We start from the raw sequence: 21,855 nt of genomic DNA on the forward strand, positions 1-21,855 counted from the left end.
ATTGACATTCTGCTTCCAAAGCGATATTGATATTATGAAGGGCACTAAACCGATACATGAAATACAGAGTAAAAGTGAATGGATACCAGTAGAGATGTATTTCTGAGAATCCAAAAAGAGTTTGCAAATGATAGGTAATGAACGAACATGAAATAGTATTTACATGTATATGGGATGCATTGCTAGTAAAATTCTGGCTCTGGATGAATCTCATGGAAAAATTATGATAGATTTCTGTCATGTCAGACTTTCGCCTTGTCTCTTTAAAACTCTTATGGTGAAACTCATAGGGAGGTATGTCTTGCCCAGTTCTCAGTTACTGTTGTAAAAGTATACATATGTAGAAGACTCACTGGTAGGGAATCACATATGGGACTCTACCCTGAAGTCACTAAGCCGGTGAGTGTATTTTACACCTATTTATGTTGAGCAGGCTCAGCAACTTGCATGAGGAATGTAATGTCCTGAAGGGCTGACTTCATAATTTGCGGCTGCGTATATATTTCCTTCATGAAACCACATTTATGTTTCTTTATTATCATTATTCTTTTAAAGGTTTTTAACTACTCACAACTCCCGTTTCTTTTTCCATAAGTCCTGCTACTCCGTCTTCAGTATTCTGACTTTTTAGATTTCAAATCTTGGCGATGGTGTTGAGGATCAGGTTGCTGGCTGGGGACATCTGGATGGGTTTGAGATTTGTGCATATCATAATCAAATCTCCTAACTGTCTATTTCAAGTCCATGCTTTCATTCTCTCATTGCATTTCTCATTGTTTCTCTATTTGTATGAGCGTATGCAGTCTCATGCAATTATATAAAAATGGTTTCCTTATGCATGGCATGAATTTTTATAGCTTTACATTCACTTTCTTTCTTTCTTTCCACCATCCCATTTTGTATTTAAATAGGTAGAATAAGTTAGGTAATACGTACACAGGGACTGCTCCACCATGGACCGGAGCTCTAAGTATCTCTGTTAACACATGCTGTAGCCAAAGAAGTTTACAGCATGCAGAGGGAAAAGGTTATTGTTAGTGTAACTGAATAAGTATTGGGGTTAATATATAATGTATAGGTCTGTGTAATGGATAGGTTTTATTCATCATAAAATGTTCAAATGACTTGCAGATGTATGACTGCTGCAGCTGTTACAGACCTTGTAATGGCATTAGGCTCTGACTCAGAAAGGAGCTCGTTTGCCAAGAGATTCTGGCAGTGGCTATGGATGTGATATTCCCATTGAAAAAAGTATTGTCAGCAGTGGAGGTGGTGATACAAAAGTGAACTGGAGTATGAGAAAGGGGCAAGGCTGGGTCTAGGTACGACAGGAAAATGGGGGTTCTGAAAGCTTTCATTTGTTTGATGTTTAATTATATCTATAGCATCCTACGACTACGTGGTCTACTAGGGGAGCAGCTGGAATTTATAGTTACCACAGATTCTGGCTACTTGCAGCTTATGTTATACTAATTGCGGAAAAAAACACAAACCAGCAAAGCTTTGATAATGTAAAACTTCACTCCCAAATTTTAAAAAGAAAAAGCAAGCTATGGTCCCTACACGTAGATAGAATTGAATCGCACTGCACAAACGCAGTCTGTCGCGCAGACTGCGCAGTATGGGAGCTCGGCTATTCTCTGCCTTTGGAGACTGTACATGTCAGGGAATATGCGTACTTTGCAGTCAAAGGAATGCCATCATCCTATGGATGCATACAGTACTCCAAAATAGTACTGAGGAAGAAAAAATAAACCCCCTGCATGTTTTGTGATTGTTTTCCTACGTGTGATTGAAGTAACGAAAATAATGAAGATTGACATCTGAAATAGGCACACATTTTATATGTGGGACGTCATACTGAGATAAACATGCTAGGTTTGATACAGCCTTTTGATTTCTGTGTGACAGGGAAAGCAAAATCATGATCATTTTTAGATGAGAATTGGAGAAGGCAGTGCAAAAGAAAAGCGCAATTTTGACAGGGTTCGGCGATAATACTCAGAAAGTAGGATTGAGGGAAGCAAACCCTAGAGACAGCTGAACTGTAAATCTCTGAAATGGTGAGGGAGCATAACAATAGTCACCTCTCAATGAAGAGCAGATTTCGTCACTGCCTTTTCTGATGCTTTAAACTACTTATGGGGTGTATGAGTTAGTTATGAAATGGACTGCAATGCTGCTTCTTGCTTTCTATGAACAGTTACCAAGCCATAAGCAGTATTGTTTCTGGCACTTTTTGAAAGGTGCCTGCCAATTCCAGTGTGTTCTTTCTGACCCCGTTCAATGCCGTATCTATGAAAGTAAAGCTACCAAAATATACAGACTATTAGGAAAGAGATGCAGTCAACACGAACTTATTAGTTTTAAAAAACATAAATTCCAACCCTTACTGATGTGATTTTGCCTTACATGAGTATGAGAGAATGAGTTGCTAATAGCTCTCTTCTCTGGGGCTCAAAATTCCTTGAATAAGAGAAAAAAAAAGCCAGTCAGCATGACTGCGTTAGCTGTTGGCTGGGGCTGTGAGCTGGGACTTAGGTCTCCCCTCTCCCTGGTAAGTGTGCTGCTCACTAGACAGGGCTTACCCATTTAGATTGGACGAGTCTTGGTCAGCAGACCAAGGTCTGCTGGAGAAGTTTACCAAGGTCGTATCAGTGGGAAGCGGTGTGTGACAGCAGTGCACTGTTGGGCACACCAAGCAATTCACCCTGCCTCAGGGGATGCATTTCAGCTCCTTCCTAAGAGCACAATGTGAAGTGTGGGGCCTTTTGACGGATGCAGGATGTGACTGGGCTTGGACATAGAGCATGAGAGCAAACAGGGCATGGTGCAGGGCAAATTTTATTTCTGGTCTGGTTCTGTATTAAATGTGCTTAAATAATCCTACAGAGCATCGTTCCATAGTTGTCTGCACTGGTCAATAAATACTGTATGTGATGAGGAAGAATCTTAGTAACGGATGAGTGCAGCTCCTCTCCTAGGAGGCCCTATAGCAATGGTATGAGGCGTGTGGTCTGCAGATCTGTGGGATTTCATGCACCCTTTCTATGGGAGGAGGCTTAAGTCTCTCCCTGGGAATCTGTACCTGTTCTGGGAAATAAACAGGATGTTGCAAAGAGAAAAGAGCTCAGCAGTCACTGCCCTGCAAGTTTCCAGGTTAGATGGTCTATGGGGGAGGTGAGTCTGCATCCTCAGGCATTGCAAAGATCTGGGAGCACGCCTCTCGGGATGCGCCAGTGTGGCACAATGCAGCTCTGTGCTGCAGATCCCCAAGCCAGGTCTGAATGGGCCAGTCTTTCTCGGAGGAAGGAGCAGACCTTGGCAGGGATACAAGCTTGGATCCCAGAAGCAGTATTGCCTTGCTAGCATAGCACTCCGTCTCAAGCTAATTTGCCTTGCCTCTCAGCCCACCAGCTAACTTGGGCACAGCATGAGGTTGATGTTACTTCTACTCCTTCCAGATCCAAAGCTATTTCATGCCGAGGCAGTACAGCAATCTCTGTACCATATTGCTCTGCAAGCTGTTGACATATCCTTTATTTCCTAGAATGTTTTCTCATCAATAAATCTTAGAAAAAATGTCCAGAAAGTCTCCTGTATCTCCTCTTATGGGGAAAGGCTGACTTAGGTACTCTAATTCCAGGAGACACTCACTGGCTGGCAAAAGGACATTATAGAATTGCAATCTGTAAATGGATTCAAATAAGGGAATAGAGGAATTAATGGAGGAGAAGTCTGCCAATGGCCATTGGGTATGATGGTCTGCTTGCAACTTCTGATTCAGAAAAGTGCTAAACTATTGACCCTAGGAACTCCTAAGATACACCAGAGGAATGCTGGCCCCAGTTGTTCTCAAGTTTCTTGCACTCTTTCACTAAGCACTTACTACTGGCCAGTGTTGGACTCATGGTAGTTTGACCCACATGTGCATGTGGAAGGAGGGATTGCCCTGAAATTAAGAACTGGGTGCCAGCTAGGTCCATCCAGTTTGTCATGCGTGCACGTATTAGCCTTGTACTCAGGTGACAACAGTCCTCCATGTTGAGGAAGCACCTGAGGAAGCGTTAGTGGGAATGCTGCCCCCAACATCAACCATCAGCTGATCCAGGGCCTGGTCCAGATGTCTGGCTGCTCCAAAGAGGAAGGGCTTCATCTAGATGTGGTGGCAGGAATGTGTGTCACCTCTGGAGTGACAGTGCGGATGTGGGCCTGGAGGATATGGTGTAAGTACTGCAGTGTGGACTATCAGAGACGGGCATGTCTCCATGCAGCCCAGAGGCAGCTGTGCATGGTAGTTTCTACAAATCCCAACTTGGCAGAGACAAGAAGGGGAATGTTTGTGGAACACTTCTGCTCTTGGCATTTCCTCTTTGCTTTTAGCTCAGTTGCAGACATTTGTGTGGAGCTCAGCTTTTCTTTTGCTTTGTGCTAGGAGCTCAGGTGCCTGGCTAGACAGTTGCATTAGGCAGCAAAGCCCTAATCCTCACTGAAGGCCACCTAATCCTCTCAGCTTAATGGCCTTCTACTGCTTCAGATACTCCCTTCTTTATTTTTTCTCTATTTGCTCAGCAATTGAATTCTTTTCTGTTCCATTTGCAAAACAGTGTTAGGAACTGGCTGGCTGGCCGGCCATTCTCATTCCCCATTATCAACACCTCTTGGTTCTTCTAGGCTCCAAAATGCAGAAACCCATAAAAGCCACTGGAAGTAAATGAGTAAGGGAGAGGAAAGAGAGGTCTCTATGGACTGAAGGAAGTGCCCTGTAGACCAGCGTTTGAGAAACTCTCATTTATGCTTCCTGGTTATTTTTTCTGCATTTCGCTCTGCGGAATCCAAATCCCACTCAAGCCAGTGAGAACTGTTCCACTGACTTCTATGAGAGCTGGATCTAGCCCCTGGTCTGGAAGGTAAAACTACTCTCACTGGTTTATTTCAGTTGGTTTCACTTTCTGCTTCTCAACTCCCAGAATACCGTGAATGCATTCATAGTCCTCCGTGGTGAGATTCACACAATATATTCCCTTTTTATGTTTTTGGTAAAATAAAAATCAAGACGTGTATTAGCAGTTCCACCTCTGTTCTTCTGACTCTTTTTCTCTGCCCTTCTGCTCTGTTTTTTGCCCCTCCCCACCCCCCGCCTCTTCCACAGTGAAGTAAATGAAAATGCCTTTTTAAGTCTAACATTTTCTAGAAAGTTTGGAGTCAAACAACAAGATACTCTCAACTTTTGGCATCATTAAAAGCAGAAAGTTTGCCCTCGGAAGGTAATCTGTTTGTAGTATCTCAAGTGGAAAACAGATACGTTGGGTTGTGAAAGATGTTTGTTCCATCACCATGGAAGTTCTCACGCGGTTCCCAGGGCAAGGCATAGCACATGGGGAGGTGACAGTGGATTTCTACATCACAGCTCAGTCCTCAGCTTCTAAGTGAAAGCCGTGCTTTTATGATAAGCTGTTTTTCTGAAAATAGCAGTTTTGTTCAAATTAAGATCTCTGATAGCAGAAAGCGAGCAATGTAGAGTGTGGTACTAAAGAACATACAAAAAGGAACATTATTTTATAGAGCTTTGGGGTTTTATCCTCCAGATCGCCTAAAATTCTTTCCAAGTAACGTGTTAAGATACTGGTAATGCAGTGACTCAACCATATAAACAGATGGACTGAGTAGTATGCAGCCAGTGATTCAGCTAATGTACAGCTCTGGAAATTCAAATTTGATTTAACAAGAGGAGAAATGTTGAATAAGACATTTATAATTTTTCCTTTTCTGAAGGAGGCTTTAAGTATTGTTTTTTCTGCTGAAAAAAGAGGGTGGAAAAACATAGGACAGTAACAGCTCATCAAAAGGATGGCATCTTGATCCCCACACAGAAACTCCTTGCAGTAGTACCGCACTGCAGTGCCAGCTCTTGGTCCAAGCCCAAGTCCTGCTGTGGGACATGAGCTCTTAATTTCTCCAGAGGGAGTGTTCCCAGCTGAGTTACACAGATCTCCATAATCTACTTCAAGCAAAGCTTGCTATTTATTTAGACTGAGTTAACTCATTAATTTCAGCTTTAAAATCTTAAAAGCCATATCCATTATAAAATAAGTCACACATTTTTCCCAGGCTCCTCCTATACCACATAAAGTTGCGGCTGCAGAAATGAATGTGCTGTGCCTGCAAACAGGGCGCACAGAGTTGCTTTTTGGAATGCTCTCCAAACAGCCAGGGGACATCCAAGTCGTTGACATGTCTTATTACATACTTTTTCCCTTGGAGTGATGAAAGAAGAAACTGGTTTGCTGCAGAGGCCTCCCATTGTTGAGAGATCAGCACTTCAAAACTCACCTGATTTTTATGGGTATCTGGGGAAAACACTGCTCTGTTTAGATTATTCCGGTCTTATCACTGCAATTACAGTGTTTATTCAGTAAGTTATGAGTACAGATTACTGCCACCTGCATGGAAGCCCATCCCTTCACCTCTATGTAAATGTTTCCTTTGAAAGCCTAATTATGAAAGAGTTGCAAAGTACACAATTGAGAGCCGTGAGACATCTCCTTCTTCTGAACAGGTTAAATGCCTATGAATGCTACATTATGCACACAGTTTTAATATTTATAACTTGGAAATCACTAAAGGATGTCAGAGTAAGCCTAATTCATCTAGCAACTGTATGTAGGATCCAGTTTTGCTCTCCAGTGCACTTACACAATCCTACTATCACTAAATGGCAACTGAAAGTGCACTTCAGAGAATAGATTTGGGAGTGTGCTTTTCTCATTTGCTGAGACAGGACCTTCATAGCTTGGTGTTCGCAAAAATTTGGTCCAACTGTGAGGAATGCTCTTATATACCTGGGACCGTTCTCAGTAACCAAGTAAGGTCCTGACCCTACAGACATAGCTGTGCACGCTTTAAGTAATGAGCTGTACTCAATGAGCACATTTAATATGTACAATGTGAAGAAAGTAACAGAAGTTTAAGAATCTGAGTATTCTGTTATTTGCAGTTGTAAGCCTAAATATTACAGAACCTTATTTTTACATACTTGTATTTTCAATTACAAAATATTAAAATATCATTTTATTCACTGTGGCATTTAGCTGTTGCTTTTTTAGAAAAAAAAAGCAGCGCTCCATTGCATTTAAGTGAGTACATCCATACCAATGGAAGTTCATAGCATAAAACTACATCAGTTGTGTAATAATCCTTATCAAATGCGTAGTATGGAGCATTTCCTTGCCATTTCTGTCTTCCATCCTATGTATTGGACCTTTGTCCTTTTGCAGAACTGCTGAGGGACAACACAGTTTGTTTGGACAATTAGAAACAAAGAAAGAAAAGGGTACCTATCCTTTCCCTTTTTGTTTGCTTTTCTGTTTGTTTGTTTGTCTTTGAATCACTCCTCTTGGTTACTTTTTCATTCTTTTCCCCTGCTGCTCCTCTTCTCCCAGCTCCTTCTATTTTCCAAATGTTGTGGACTTCTCTCAAAAAGCCTTGTAATTTTTAGTGCTTGTCATGGCTTAACCCCAGCCCACAGCTAGAACACCACAGCCACTCGCTCTCTCTCCCCAAGTTGCAATGGGTGACAGAATCAGAAGAGTAAAAGTGAGAAAAAACTCACGGGATGAGATGAAAACAGTTTAGAGCAAAAGCTGTGCACACAAGCAAAGCAAAACAAGAAATTCATTCACTGCTTCCCATGGGCAGGCAGGTGTTCAGCCATCGCCAGGAAAGCAGGGCTCCATCACACGTAATGGTTACTTGGGAAGACAAACGCCATCACTCCGAACATCCCCCCCTTCCTTCTTCTTCCCCCAACTTTATGTACTGACCATGGTGTCACATGTTATGGAATATCCCTTTGGTTAGTTAGGGTCAGCTGTCCCAGCTGTGTCTCCTCCCAGCTTCTTGGGCGCTCTCAGAGTGCTCGCTGGCAGGCAGTGTGAGGAGCAGAAAAGGCCTTGACTGCTTAGCAACAACCCAAAACACCAGTGCACTATCAAAAGTATTTCTCATCTCAAATCCAAACCACTGCATTATACCAGCTGCTATTAAAAAAGTTAACTCTATCCCAACTGAAACCACAACAGTGCTTTTCTTAAATCTTATCCCCTGGAGTCATTTCAGCTGTGATTTTTTAAAAATTAAGCATAGCTTTTTGAGCTTTGCAGAGGCTATATCAGAGAGAACTGAAGGAAAAATGAAAAACAGGGACCTCTCGACAGTGGTTGGGAACTGTGCGTTCAGTGAGTTTAGAGATGGGCAGCTGGAAGGCACAAGGGTGATTTTCAGGTTACTTTCTTCTTTAGGTTTATATGGTCATGTCATGTAGGTACAGGTATATTTGGGGGTGTATCCATGTTGTTTAGTAACATTTGAACCTAGCAACTTAGTCTAGGTAGGATTAAAGCTCGCAGAATAATTTAGTTCCTGTAACATTCATGAAAATAAGTTGTAGAGCTGGGAAGATGTATCATATACTCCCTGAAAGATGGAAAGTCTGCAGCAGGAGCTTTTAGGCAATGGCATCCACTGACTAAAGAGAAACATTTTGTACACCACAAATTTGGAAAAGATTACAGTCAAACCTTGCAACTTAAACCCTAAAGTTAACAAAACATGAGGCACAAATATGTGCAGAACCAGGCCAGGCTTTCTTAATTCTGACGCTTGGGGAGTCACGTGCTTTAAGATTGAGGGAGCTAGAACATTTATTGATATGAAAAGCCTAAAAGAGGCTGAGGAGAGTAAAGGATGCAGTAACCTTAATTACAAAGGAGACCAAGAGATGGAATTACTGGGGTGAGAGGAAGACAGCAGATGAGGAATTTCTAAACCTGTTGTGTGTGAGTGGGGAGCTAGGGAAGAGAAAGTGGCAAGCAGGGAGGGAAGAAAAAGCAAGGAGAAGCAGCAGGAGAAAGGAAAATTCAAGTTGGGAAAGGCATCAGGAAAGACTTTGAAGATCACTGGGAGAATAGATTAAACAGAAACTAAATTAGTTTGAACTTAATCTGTACTTTCTCATAAGAAATCAGTGAACTCCTATCCATAGAAGTGCAGGCAAGGCAGAAGGAGAACAAAGGGTTTGCAAGGAGAATCAAATTTGAAGAAGAGGCAGGTCTGGGCATGGGAACCAGTTAATTTTAAGCACTGTTTAGTGAATGTGTCACTAACGAATGTGTCAGGGATGAGAGATGAAACTTGTGGTAGAAGAAGACAGACTGGCCCACAGGAACTCTGTTAGAGGTGGTGTTACACAGCACAAGAGCAGAAACAGAGGCTCTTGCCAGTAAGACAAACGAAGAGTTGTATTTTTAAAAAGATCTTGTTTATATAAGTCATTCACATGAACTTTGAGACCCAATTCACACATCTGAGCACCCTGGATTAGCATAGTTTGTTTTCTTTCCCACTCTCTCTGCTGGGTGTACAAGTTCTTTCTCTGTTCACAAGCCCAACGTCCACGTGGTTTTGACTGTGTGGGGAAAAAATGGCTTGAAAAAACGAACTCCTGTGAAGGCTCCAGGTGGTCTAGCCAGAGGACGAAACGGCGGTTTTGTTAGTGGACAAACGGTGGCAGTGTGCACAGAGTGACTAGAAGACGGAGAGCAACTGTGTTGGCCGAGCAGGGTCAGGACACAGCGGTTACACTTAAAGAGGACTGCAGGCAGACCTGGCTTGCAAGAGCATTTAAGCAGCCGTTTCTATTGCCAGCCTATTAGCCAGATCTTCTTTCAATGCCCCGGCCCAGGAAAGTGTTATATAAAAGAAACTAGGTGGCTCGCTACTGTTAAATAGGAGCAGTGTCACGGACCTTGCAAAAAATGTAGGGCATTCCCAGTTTACATGAGTACAGGATAATCGAGTAGATTCCCAGTCCCCAGAGGGACTATAAAACCCGCTTTGCTTCTGAGCTGAGCTCCCCAAGATGAGATTTGCCCTGCATGTATCAGCTCCTTCACCCTCCTTGGTAACTTCTGCCCTCAAAAGAGCGAGGGAGAGGTTGCTAAGGCGGCCTTTCAGGTGGTACAAGGAACGCGGCAGCAAGGCCGAGCTGTCAGATCACCTCAGCGATCTGACCGAAAGGTGTTGGTTCGGGGCCCCTTTTGCACAGAAGGTACAGGAGAGAAACTTTTAAAACATCCCAGCAGCAAAACGGGTCCGGTTCTCCTACCCCTTACCTTAAGAACTCCTTATTTAAGAACAGCTGAAGTGAAACGAGGCATATTTAACGGGCGGGCCCTTGACTGAAGGGAGGCGGCCGCTACTGTCTCAACGGCTGCCGCCCTCGCCCCCTGTGGCGGAGCCACTTGGTATCTCCCTTCTTCCCCCCCTCCCCCCCCCCTCCCCCGAGGAGGTGGTTTCACACACACCCTACCCGAGGGAGAGGCGTGGTTTGTCCCGCCCCCTTTCTCCATATTAATGAGCGCGAGCAGGCAGGCGCCGGCGTAGGGAGGTGGCGCGCGGTCGCCCCGCCCCGCCGCTGTGGCGGCGGGGCGGGGCGACCGCGCGCCACCTCCCTACGCCGGCGCGCGCCCCGCCCCCCGCGGTGAATATTGATGAGGCGTGATGCGCGGCGTGGTGTCGTCTCGGGCGGCGCGGCCGGCGATTGGCCGGATGCGTGTGTGCGCGCTGACGCGTGTCGCGGCGGTGCGGGTCCCGATTGCTGCAGCCGCTTGTCAGTGTGACGAAGATTGGCACCCAGGTAAGCGCTGTCACTCAAACCCGCTCCCAGCCAAGCCAAGCCAGCCATCCATCACGGCGCGCCCGCCGCCACCGCCGGCCGGGCTCAGGCCTACCACCACACCGGCGCGGGGAGGGGGGCGGCTGGGGAAGGAGCCCGGGGCGGAGGGGGGGGGGGAAACCCGGCAGGCGGAACAGCGGGGAGGGGGCACCCGCTACTCCGCAACTGGCCCAGAGAGGGGGGGGGTGAGGGGGGGTTAGGGGCGGTGGCGCGGGGAGGGGAAGGGAAAGGAGGCGGGAGGGGGGGGGGAGGGGGAGCAAGGAAATTTCTGGAACGGCCGCCGTGTAACCGTTGTCTCTTGTGGGGGCGCGCGCCGGCGCCGGTCGCGCGCACGCGGGGGCGCGGGCGGAGAGGGGAGATGGGGCGAGAGAGAGAAGGGAGCGCGGGCCGCGGCTCGGCGCCGCGCGGAGGGAGGAGGGGGAGGAGGAGGAGGAGGAGGAGGAGGAGGGGGCGACGGGAGGGAGGGGGGAGGCGACGTGATGGCTTAAAGGGCCAGCGCCGCGTTGGCAGGCGTTCCTTGGGGTGGGGGGTTGGGGGGGGGGCAGGGGCTCGGGCTCTCTGGGGTCCTCCTCGCCCACGCCAACCTGCCAGACCCGGCCCAAGCAAGCCCGCGGAGCCCTTGCCTGTGGCAGGGATCAAGCCGCCGCGGCAGCTGCCGCCCCCTCTCCGCACCTGCCCTGGCCCGGCCGGGCGCGGCCCCCAGAAAGGGGGAGGAAAGGGGTTGCCGACTGCAGTTGGCCGCTGCGGACGCCCGTGGGGTGCCGGCCGGCGTGGAGCGTTGACACCCCCCCACCCCACCCCCCCAAGACCAACACCTGCCTGGTGCCGCTTCGGTGGCGGCCCGGCCCCCGGGAGAGCGGGGGCTGGCTTCCTCGCCGCCGTCTCCCCTCTTATTCATAGAAAGCAGATTCTGTTAGCGGCTGGCACTTGGGGCAGTGTGCGCAGTTCTGGCGTGAAGTGGTTTCTTCCTTTTTTTTTTTTTTTTTTTTTAAGTTTTTGATGTGACCTCATTGTCTCTTGGCTCGGTTACGAGTAGAGACTTCTTGACACCTAGACCGAGGCTTCCTGAGTGTTTACACAGCCGCAATTAGGAGCTGAAACTTGACGTTGCCCAGAGGCCCTGCTTATGATGTGTGTAAACAATAATAAATCAAGTGCTGGTTTTATCCTGAAATATTGCCTCAATTAGACACATGTCCCGGGTCTCCGTGGAGCAGTCGATAGCTTTCCCTCATTCCCACAACGCCAGCTGTATGGCCCAGAGCTCACCAGATAAAAATTTAAGTAGTTAACATGTCTGATACTTCTATGTGTAGCTTATCGCTATCTTTTTTATTAAATATTTTCTATTGTCCTAAATGGGAACATACGATGTAATTTTAGAGACACAGTCACAGTATTTTTTTATTTTGTCAATCTGCTGGTGCAGTTTGTGACCCCTTTTTGTCAATCTGCTGGTGCAGTTTGTGACCCCTTTTTGTCAGTTTCACCTAAGTAAATGACTAGCGAGGTTTTGGGAGGGAGAATGAGATTCTAGGTCTGGTATGATACCATTACAAGTGAATTTTTATGCTGTGCAGTGAATTACTACCTTTTTTTTTTAACCTTTTTTTTTTTTTTCTTTGGTCTCATGCAGTTAAAAGCTGTCGAGGCAAGATTAATTTTTGTCCTTGCTCCTATTTGGAATATGATGTGTGTATTCCATTAAAAAGATCACCGGAATAGGGAGCATGGACAATGTGTTCTGGTCTGTGGATGTTGGAAAACACTTGAGCCAGCATCCTATGGAGGCTAATAGGAGGGTGTAGATAACTTTCAATGTATGCTAAATGTCTCATCTAACTGTTTTATAAAAACACTAAAGAATTCTTTCTTAGTCTTTACAAAAACATGCACATACAGTCAGTTCATAATACTGTTAATAATTTTGTTCTAGAGCATGCTCTGCACAAGGTTTTACCAGTGTAGATTGTTTGATTAAGGGAATTATAACAACTATAGCTTAAGAAATTTATGTGCCTTTCTGTTCTCCGTACTGTGAATACACTTACAGGTTGTTCCATTTCCTCTATGGGATATAACTGTTTATGGTCTGCCTGTGCTATGGGGTTATATCTCTTTAGTTATATATGTGTAGTTAAAGTGATACAGCTTCTGCAGCTGGGTAAGCACTGAAGTCTTGTTTAAGAATGAGTCCTGGTTAGTCCCTGTCAGCTGTACGTACAAACTTTATGAATTATACTGAATCGGGAAACAAATTGTTGTGATTGTATCAGAAATCTTCCTATGCATTTCCAAACCTTGTAATAGGTAGAGTATCAAGCAGTAATGAGTGCATTTTCTAAATAGCTCTGTAAAATAAAACTTCAGAATTATCATTTTCTGAGTTTGTGTGTAGCGCCATAGATAATTATTACATTTAAGTTTTCAAAAACTTTTGAGTAAAAAAGCCCAAAACGTTTCACATTTATTTAGTCTGAAGAAACAGTTTCACGCTTCTTGGTATGTCATTGTTTTTAATCTATCCAAAATAAATAATTTTGATTATTTTTTTTTTCAACATGTTTTTACTGTTGATTGTTACTGCTTTACATATTTTTTTTGTCATGATTAAAGTATCTACAGGAAAACTTCAGTGTAGGTTTCACCGTTTTCTTAATGTGAGCTTCAGTTAAATGCTGAAAGGCATAGCTCCATTTACTTCATTCACAGGGTAGAGACAGGTAGTGTAGAGGCTATTGTACTGCACTGAGACTTTGAAGACTGGTACTGCTTATTCTCATTGATCTCCTGAGTAATTCTGAGGCATGTATTTTTTTTTTTTTATCTGTGCCTGTGTATCCTTGACTACATAAATTGAACACTAATACCTGTCTCCTATCTGAAGTGGGTCTTATCATGTAGTTAAAGTGCTTTACTGGACTGGAATTTATCTTGTTACTGTTTCCTATGGGCTAATAGGAAAACTGAGAATTCTTCATATTTTGTGTATGGGGTTTTATTTTGTATTTGGAAATTTCACTTTGGCATGTAACAAGTTAGTCTAATATTAAAGTAACTTACAGCCTTGATTTGTAGTCTTTCTTAATCTAGACACAATTTTAAAGATTCAGATTGTTTATTGAACATAAAAATAACATTTTAAAACTAAGTCCTTGCAGTCTTCCATTAGTGCAACTGAAAGGAGTTTAGAATTAGATTTAATTAGAATTAAATATATGTATTTATTCTAAATACTTCAGTCTTATGAAATGGATGTGTCTTCCAGAAGCTGTACTTCCTTTTTCAGAATTTTGGTTTCCAACTGTATTTTTCTCATACCTTTCCCTGTGTTGTAAATGCAGTGCTGTAATAAAGTCGTAATAATTCTGATTGCTACCACAGCAAGTTTAGAAGTGTTTAGGAGTAATTCAATTTCCTGGAAAAGAATAATTCTTTTGCTGTTATTAAGCACTGTACTAACAGCCAAGGGTGAATGATCCACAAACCCACTACCGTGGTAGTGGAACTGCTTGTTCTGATGGCTCTGTTAATGTCCTGAATGAAGAAGGATGTAGTCCAAATGGTATTGCAGACTATTATGTAGTGGTCTGGGAGCCAAATGTTACCTCTGCGAAACTGGCACACATGTGAAAGCTTACAATAAAGCAGATTAATATCTTTATTTTGGTGTAAGTAAGACTGAATTAATTTTTTGTGTGTGTGAAATGTAAAATTCCACAAATTACTTCCCTCTTGTAGCAGCTGGTTGCTTCACTGTCACTTGTTAAAGTCTGTAGGTTTACAAATGATAAGTCTCTGGGGGGAGGTTATTTTACCACAGCTCAATGCTGTACAAAATGTAAAACAACTTACTGCTCTCCTAAGCAAGAGGATTCCAAGACCAAGAAAAAAAGCTGCTGATAGAGTTCTTTCCTTTGCTTACTTCCTACCAGGTGTTACCAAAGTATTTTACCCAGACCACTATAGGTCTTCCTAAGATAATTGTATGCTGAAGTATTCGCCTTTGTTAGCAGGTTCTTCACTTTAAGATTGTTTCATGTTGTAACTGTAGAACACGGGTATCATCAAATGGAACTAGGAGTGGGGTAGAAAATAAAATGACAACACCAAGAGTCTGAAATACCAGTCTTCGTTGTTAATGGAGCACTGGCATACTTTCATGAAGTTGGTAAAGGGCAGTAACTGGTTCCCCTGCCAGCAGCATGGGGATACCAAGTCTTGTCTGTTACTGAAGGACAAAAAGGAAGTTGTTGTTAGAAGTGGAAATAAAACTTAGGTCTGCTTCTCATCACATGCTTGCTTATCATCCTTCGTATGAACATGCTTGTTTGTTTTTAATATAGCAACTACTCCAGGCCATGTTGTTCTAATTTTTTTTCTACATATGTGTATAAAAGAGCTATTTGCTATTAAACAGGAAGTCCATTTAAGTACTTAGTCAAAAGGTGATTTTTGAAAATGGGAGCTATGTGGTTGTGATAATCATGTACTATCCCTTAGCCTGCTATACCTATGGTCTGTAACTGTCGTCTTCTACAGCTGACAGTACATTCAGGTAAAAAAGCAGAATATGGTAGCTTACTGCTGGTCTACTAAAAGAGGGATCTGGTTTTTTTTAAATCACCAATTCCAGTTTATATTTTATATGTGAGGTTTTCAAATGGCTTGTGCTTTTTCTTGAGGACAGAGGAAACTAGGAAATGTAGCTATACTTCACATCCTGCTTAGTTTTTTCAAATTACATAGCAAACAAAAGAAAGGGAAAAGGATATTATAATGCTCACTACTGAAAAATAAAGTCCAAGTCTTTTATATTCAAAGGAAACAGAGGCAATTATGAAACAGAAATTGGAGCATTATACATGTTTAACATACCTAGAGAATATGGGAATGAAAATGTGTGCTATGTTGTTAATTTTATAACTAAAGAATTTGAATTTACAGATCAGTCTATGATTGCTTAATTTACATGTGTTCTAGATGATTTATGCGTGTTCTAGGCCATAGTAGCAATGCCAAGAGTAAGTTACCTGGTTTGGGTTGGGGTTTTTTTGAGATGTTGTTTTCAGTAGCTTATTTCTTAGTCATACTGAAATTTGCCATGATGAGTATGTTTGAGCAGGGTTATTCGGGAAACGTTAAGCTAAAATGACTGAGCATTCTGAAAATGACTTTAAGAGAAAGTAAATTTGTTAATTTAAAGCGGGGGGGGGGAGGAATGCTTGTTTTGGCTTATGTAAGAGCGTATCAACACTTAGTTCTGGAATTGAGTGTTGCAGAGGAGAGAGGGGAAGAGAGCATAAACATTCACATGGAGTGTATGGGTGTTCCTCGAGAAACTTCAACAAATCATAAGCGCTAGAAAACCTGGTTCATGCATGTTATTCAGCAAATATTTGTTAACTAAACTATCTGAATATTCCATGTAACATGAGTATCTTCCTGTCTGTTGGTCCTTGCATGTCACCTGACTGTGCAGTCATCATCTGGACCAAGTAGTTAAGCATGATGCATCCCACAGCAGTAGGTGCTGGGTAAGTTTAATCCTAAATAGTCTTTCTTTATCTGTGCTTCTCCCCCAACCCCAGAACACTTAGGCAGCAGTTTTACTCATGGAGCGATGAAGGCTGGTGCTCAGGGAGAGGTGGGGAACAGAGATTGAAGCTTGGTGGAAATGGAGTAGGCCCAGGAACCGGAAAAGAATGGTACTAGCAAAATCACAAATGGTCAGAGATCGGGGAAATGAGAGAGAGCAAGAGGTGAGAAAGATGACAAGCTGTACGTTGGTGTGGAAGGGTAGTGTGAGGCTGAAGAGCAGAAAAAACATGGATAGGAAAGTAAGGGAGCATGAAGAGCGTTGGCAGCAGGAACAGTAGAGGCTGGAACACAGCATGTCTTCCTTGAAAAAACTATTTGAACTGATTGTTTCTCGTTCACCATTACTAAAGAGTTGTAGACAAAGTGGAGCAGGAAATGAATTTTTATTTAATCCCCATTTTGAAAAGAAAGTAGCAGTTCATTTTAGGGCCTATGCTTAGCAGCAAGACAAAGTTGTTCATGTTCGACCAAATGTTAGAGTCAAAAGAGGGAAAGGTCTGCAAAAGTTACTGACCAATTGGAACTGGATTTGACAGCAAGTTGCAGGACCAGGATGTTGTGTCCCTTCAGTTTATACAGCTATTCCCAGTTAATGCTTGGTTCATTGACAGGCTCATTATTTCTGAAATCATAAAGGACATAAAAATGAGATAATCGACAATGGAACATCTTAGTTTTGATCAAGTGTTTAAATGTGAAAAATGTGTAGAGAGGATTTTCTTATGCATTCAACATCTTAAGTCCATTTTAAATGCAGTTATTAAATAAAACTCTTCATCCTTTAAGTTTTCTTCAGTAGCATTAGGAATTAAATCTTTCATGGAAAGAATAATTAGAAACTTTTATGGTTTTATAATAAAAATGGTGGAAAACTTACATATGCTTACATTGTAAAGTAATGCATGTAAAGCAATAAAGGCATAGTGAGATTGGTGGTTATTCTGTGTCATCTTTATGAAACCGCAAAGTATAAACACAAAACAAGATTAATTTTAGTTGTAGTTTATTGGGTGCTGATACAAATCATGATTCAAATAGGATTTCCCATTGCTTTGGTTTAGTTTGCCTGGAAGGGTATGATAAAATTATTATCTCCTGAAATAAAGAGATTTGCTATACAGTTGTGTGGGTATTCCAAAGGCTTCAATGGCAGAGGAACGGAATTGTGCCTAGCACATACGCAAACCTGTTTTTTTGTTGTTGTTTGTTTGTTTTGTGGTTTTTTTTAAATAATGAAATTATGTTTCAAAAAGTAATTAAATATCATTTAAGTAGGAAAGTTGTACCAGAGTCACTTCCAGCTGTGGAATTGCTGCTACGTGCCCTCTGGTACATAAGAGGTTTTTGGTAGTCTCTCTAATGTAGTCCTCTTACCATGATAGCAGCAAGGCAGATACTACACTATCTTCTTGATTTTGGGTCTAAAATGTTACGATGACAGCACACTGGGTAAATACTGAGAGCAAAAAAAAATACTTCTCTGTCCTGTGGCAAGTAGACATGTGTGAGGAATCGTGATGTATATGCTAGGATTCACAAGCAAGAACCATAAAATTTCTTCAGTTTGCGGTGTTAATACAGGAATAAAAAAACGTAAAGGAATCTTTATTTACTATGTGAATATTGGGAATGAATGAGGGAGTGATGGGAAATATTTTTGTGCTCTCTCATACCCTAATCCCTCAGAAGTCTTGGAGCAATTAAAGAAGGAAGGGTTTCCTTTCCACCGAGTTTTGTTTTCTTTATACCAAAATTTCTGTTTAGTCCCCCCAATTCCTTACTATTACTTTATGGAACTAATAAAGCAGGATCAAATTACGGTGTGAAATGGGTAGGAGAAACTGAGATGCTGCAGTAAGTTTCTTGAATTTGACAATCTTTTAATAGTTAGAAGAATGAGGTTTTAATTTTGCAGGAAGTAGGAGAGCAACCTGAGGATTTCCTTCTGCAATGCTAAGAGCTACTTGTAGGTAGGATACCTAGCATACTGAGATGACATTATTTTATGACTAGGTTGGATAGGATTTCTCATCTTCCTTGTTGTTAAGAAGCACCGTGGTAAATTGGTCATTGCATGAACATGATTATGCATGTTTTCCAAGAAATACGCTGGTGTAAACACAAGGGATGTATGCAGAATTAAGGAGCTGAGGTTCTCCAAAAGACCTAGATGCCCTTAATTCTGTTTTTGTTGTTGTGCCTTGAGAAATTTATATTATCTTATGCATCCTTAATATCCATTTTATTGGTTACTGCATATGCAATTGTAGCTTGTAAAATGGCACATTTTTTACAATATTTTTATTCATATTTGGTACCTGCAAATAGGAGAATTTCCAGAATTCATTTAAAATACTGAAAGCAGGGTTTACACAAAGAGTTAATTGCTAAAGGGACACAGATCTTTTCATGAGATGGTGTGTTGTTTGTCATGTTGTGTGACATTGTGTGGTGATGCTTGGAAGATAGTCTGTGATATAAATACTTGGTATGGCTTGTTAAGTTCTGAAATGGGATATATGAAAAGAGGATGCTGTGAAAGATTAATGGGACAACAAAGCAGTGTATATAGTGTTGGAGAGGTCTTGCTAAATAAAATGTTACATGGTATATATGTTCAAAGTCCTACAGACAAAGAAAGGTTGATGATAGCTTGTATTGTAGCCTGTATTTCTGAAGAAATTTAACCTTAGTGATGGCTTGTAATTTATTTTTAATTTTCAGTTTCTTAAAGTATAATATGCATTCAGTTTTTAAATGTAATCTCATATTCATCAAGATTAATATATAAATAACATTATTGCACCACCAAACAATAGAGGGAAAAATGTGACACAAAGTAAATCTTATTTTACTGCAGCCAAAAATTGGTTTTGTGGCTTTTTAGGGCTTCTCTCCCAGGGAAATTGACAGCATAACTGTTGTGTAATAACTGTTTAGCTGTATCTGCGTAGTGCAACTCCCTGAGGCTGGTATTGTGTTCCTGAACAGGAACATCATCTTTCTAAAAGCATAATATTCTAAATAATGACTATGCTTTGTAAGTACATGAGGTAAAGGAAATGGAAGCCACCTTGCTGCTGAATGAGGAGTACATTCTCATTGAGCACAGTTTTAATAAAGTTGTATGCATCAACTTCATAGTGATTTGTTTGTCTTAATTTTACTGAATGTCTCTTTGTAGGCAGGTTGATGGAGGTAGGCAACCACTGCAGCAAAGGTAGAATGAATCCCTGATGGCATGTTGACATATATACTCTACATATTGCTTCATTATTATTATTTGGATCTATAAAAATATAAATGTGTTGTGATCTTAATGTCTGCTAATATTTTTATATGTGAATGCATGTACAGGTCTTTGTTTCTTTCTAGCTGACATACAAAATGAGAGAATGACCGAACAGAGGGTTCTTCTACGCTTGAATGAACAAAGTCATATTTTGCGTTGTAGTTAAAAGTTCAATCATGATACGCTTTTTAAGTGACAAACCAAGTTGGTCTTGGGTTTGGTTTCATAGTTAAATATCTTCTTTATTATGATAACATGACTTTAAAGCTTGTCTCCAAGAGTAATAAAGGAAAAAAGGAATTGGCAATAGTAATTCCAAGTTTAGGCTCCACAGTGCCTTGGTATTGTCTCCATCCTTTAACAGGTGTATCTGCTCCCTGTTCTTGCCCCCACTGGGATATGCAAGAGGACATAACATGCAAGTTCAGATCTCTTGTTTTCTTGTCTGATATGTTTTAGGCTAGACTCTAATCTTAATTGCTGTCAGGTGTCTCTTGGAAGAAGGCAATATGACTGCAATGTCCTCTGGCTCCTTCTCCACCAAACCTTTTCATCTGCAGCGTCGTTCACCTTAGCCTGCATTTCTTCAGTACTTCTTTCTGCTCTCAATATCTGGATATGCTGTCTAGAAACTTGACTATTTTGAGAGTTTCAGCTGAAGGCTTTGCAGGCAAGGGCTACTTCTTCATACATGAAATATTTTTGACTGACCAGATCTGACAGCAGTAGCACTATTGTTTCTTTGCTGCAGTTGTTTCTGAATGAAGGGAACAGGTTTTTCAGATTTGCAATGGTGAAGCAGTTCTTTATGTCTGAGCAGAGACAAGGAATAGATAATCCCAATTTATCTGGCAGTGACCTACATTCAGAAGATGCTATGAATAGTGACAAGTTCTCTATTTGAAAATAGCCCAGCAAGTTGAGGTGGGTGAAAATGTGTACCAAAATTATAGATGGTAGAAAGCATGTGAAGAAAGGAATAGGAGGGTACACTGTCTTCTCAGAGCAGAATTAAGAAGATGCAAAAATGAGAGAAGCCCATTCTTTGGGGACATAGCTCTTTGACAATTTAAGAGAAAGTGGTAAGAACTTTTAATGTGTTGTTTGCCCCTTGAGGCATCAGGACTAGGTGTATCAATTTGGACTGAAATTCCTTCTAACTCAGTATTTAATCTCTAACCAATGACTGAAACTTATACTGCCTTATAGCTCTTCAAAGTGTCTTCCTTGCTCGTTTAGAGCTAGGTTTCATGAACCAGAGGTGGCATCTATATTGAGTGTCTCCTAGCATTTTGTTTTATTGTGCACTTGTCTGAAAAACATTACTTTTACACTACGCATGGATAAATTTTGGTTTTCAAATCCAAATACCGACTTCATTTCACTTTCAAAAATGTTGGAGTTGCTTTCATTCCAGTTCTTATGCAATTGGCAAAACTGGGAACCCAGGAACTTTATGTGAGAAAGTGAGATAATCTGATTCAAGATCTCAGCTGTGTGTTTTAGCCATCAGATGATTTCAGATGGACTTTGTCCAACATCAGTGTCTGGAACTTCTCCCAGGATAGTTTTGCAGGGTTTTTTTAATGCTTTTCAGCAGTTGTGTTTTCTAAATACATTTTCACAACCTTTGCTACTTTGCTTCACAATTATTACTACTTTTTAAAAAGTAGCTTTAATATATCAAACAGGTGCTATTAAATTACCACTTAAAATTACTGTAATTATATTTAATTTTTGTAAAGCTTCTTAAAATTGCAGAATAATCCTGTAGCAGAAGCTGTCTTCACAGAACACGTGATCCTAATAATGGTTTGCACCTCTTCCTATAGTCTGTTATTTTTTATCATGTAGTAGATTACTTGATCATAGCCATTGTTAGAATTCCATGTTAAAATGAAAGCATGATTATGAAGGAGATTTAAATTTTTAAAAAGTCTTTCACCTTTCTTAGTTTCATGCTTAATTTTTACAACACTGATGAGTTATTCCTATTTGCATTTTGTAGTTTTATTTTGGGGATGTGTCTTGCCTAGTCTAAGCAGACAGGCATGGAGCCAGAGTGTAAAATATAAAGGCTGAACAGCAAGCGAGTTGGCAGTCCAAATGTAGCTTTCTGTTAGAGGTATCAGCAAAGACAAAGATAAATATGGAGAATGAATGGAATAAGATGAGGGAAAGTTCAAATAATAGTATGGGACAGTGGGTGTGATTACAGATTATTAAA

The 21,855-nt window shown here is 41.6% G+C and overlaps 1 protein-coding gene across 2 annotated transcripts in view; it reads left to right on the forward strand.

Moving 5' to 3' along the window:
- The first annotated feature begins 10,602 nt into the window (after window positions 1-10,602).
- PKNOX1 (PBX/knotted 1 homeobox 1) overlaps window positions 10,603-21,855 on the forward strand; it is a 43,891-nt gene continuing 32,638 nt past the window's right edge. Inside the window, exon 1 of one of the 2 annotated variants that reach the window (XM_074157650.1) lies at window positions 10,603-10,696. The gene's annotated coding sequence lies outside the window, so the exon portion shown is untranslated. The remainder of the gene's footprint in view (window positions 10,697-21,855) is intronic. The other variant, XM_074157577.1, reaches the window with a different exon arrangement.

The sequence above is a fragment of the Numenius arquata genome, chromosome 1 (assembly GCF_964106895.1).
Source record: "Numenius arquata chromosome 1, bNumArq3.hap1.1, whole genome shotgun sequence".
NCBI classification, from domain to species: Eukaryota; Metazoa; Chordata; class Aves; order Charadriiformes; family Scolopacidae; genus Numenius; species Numenius arquata.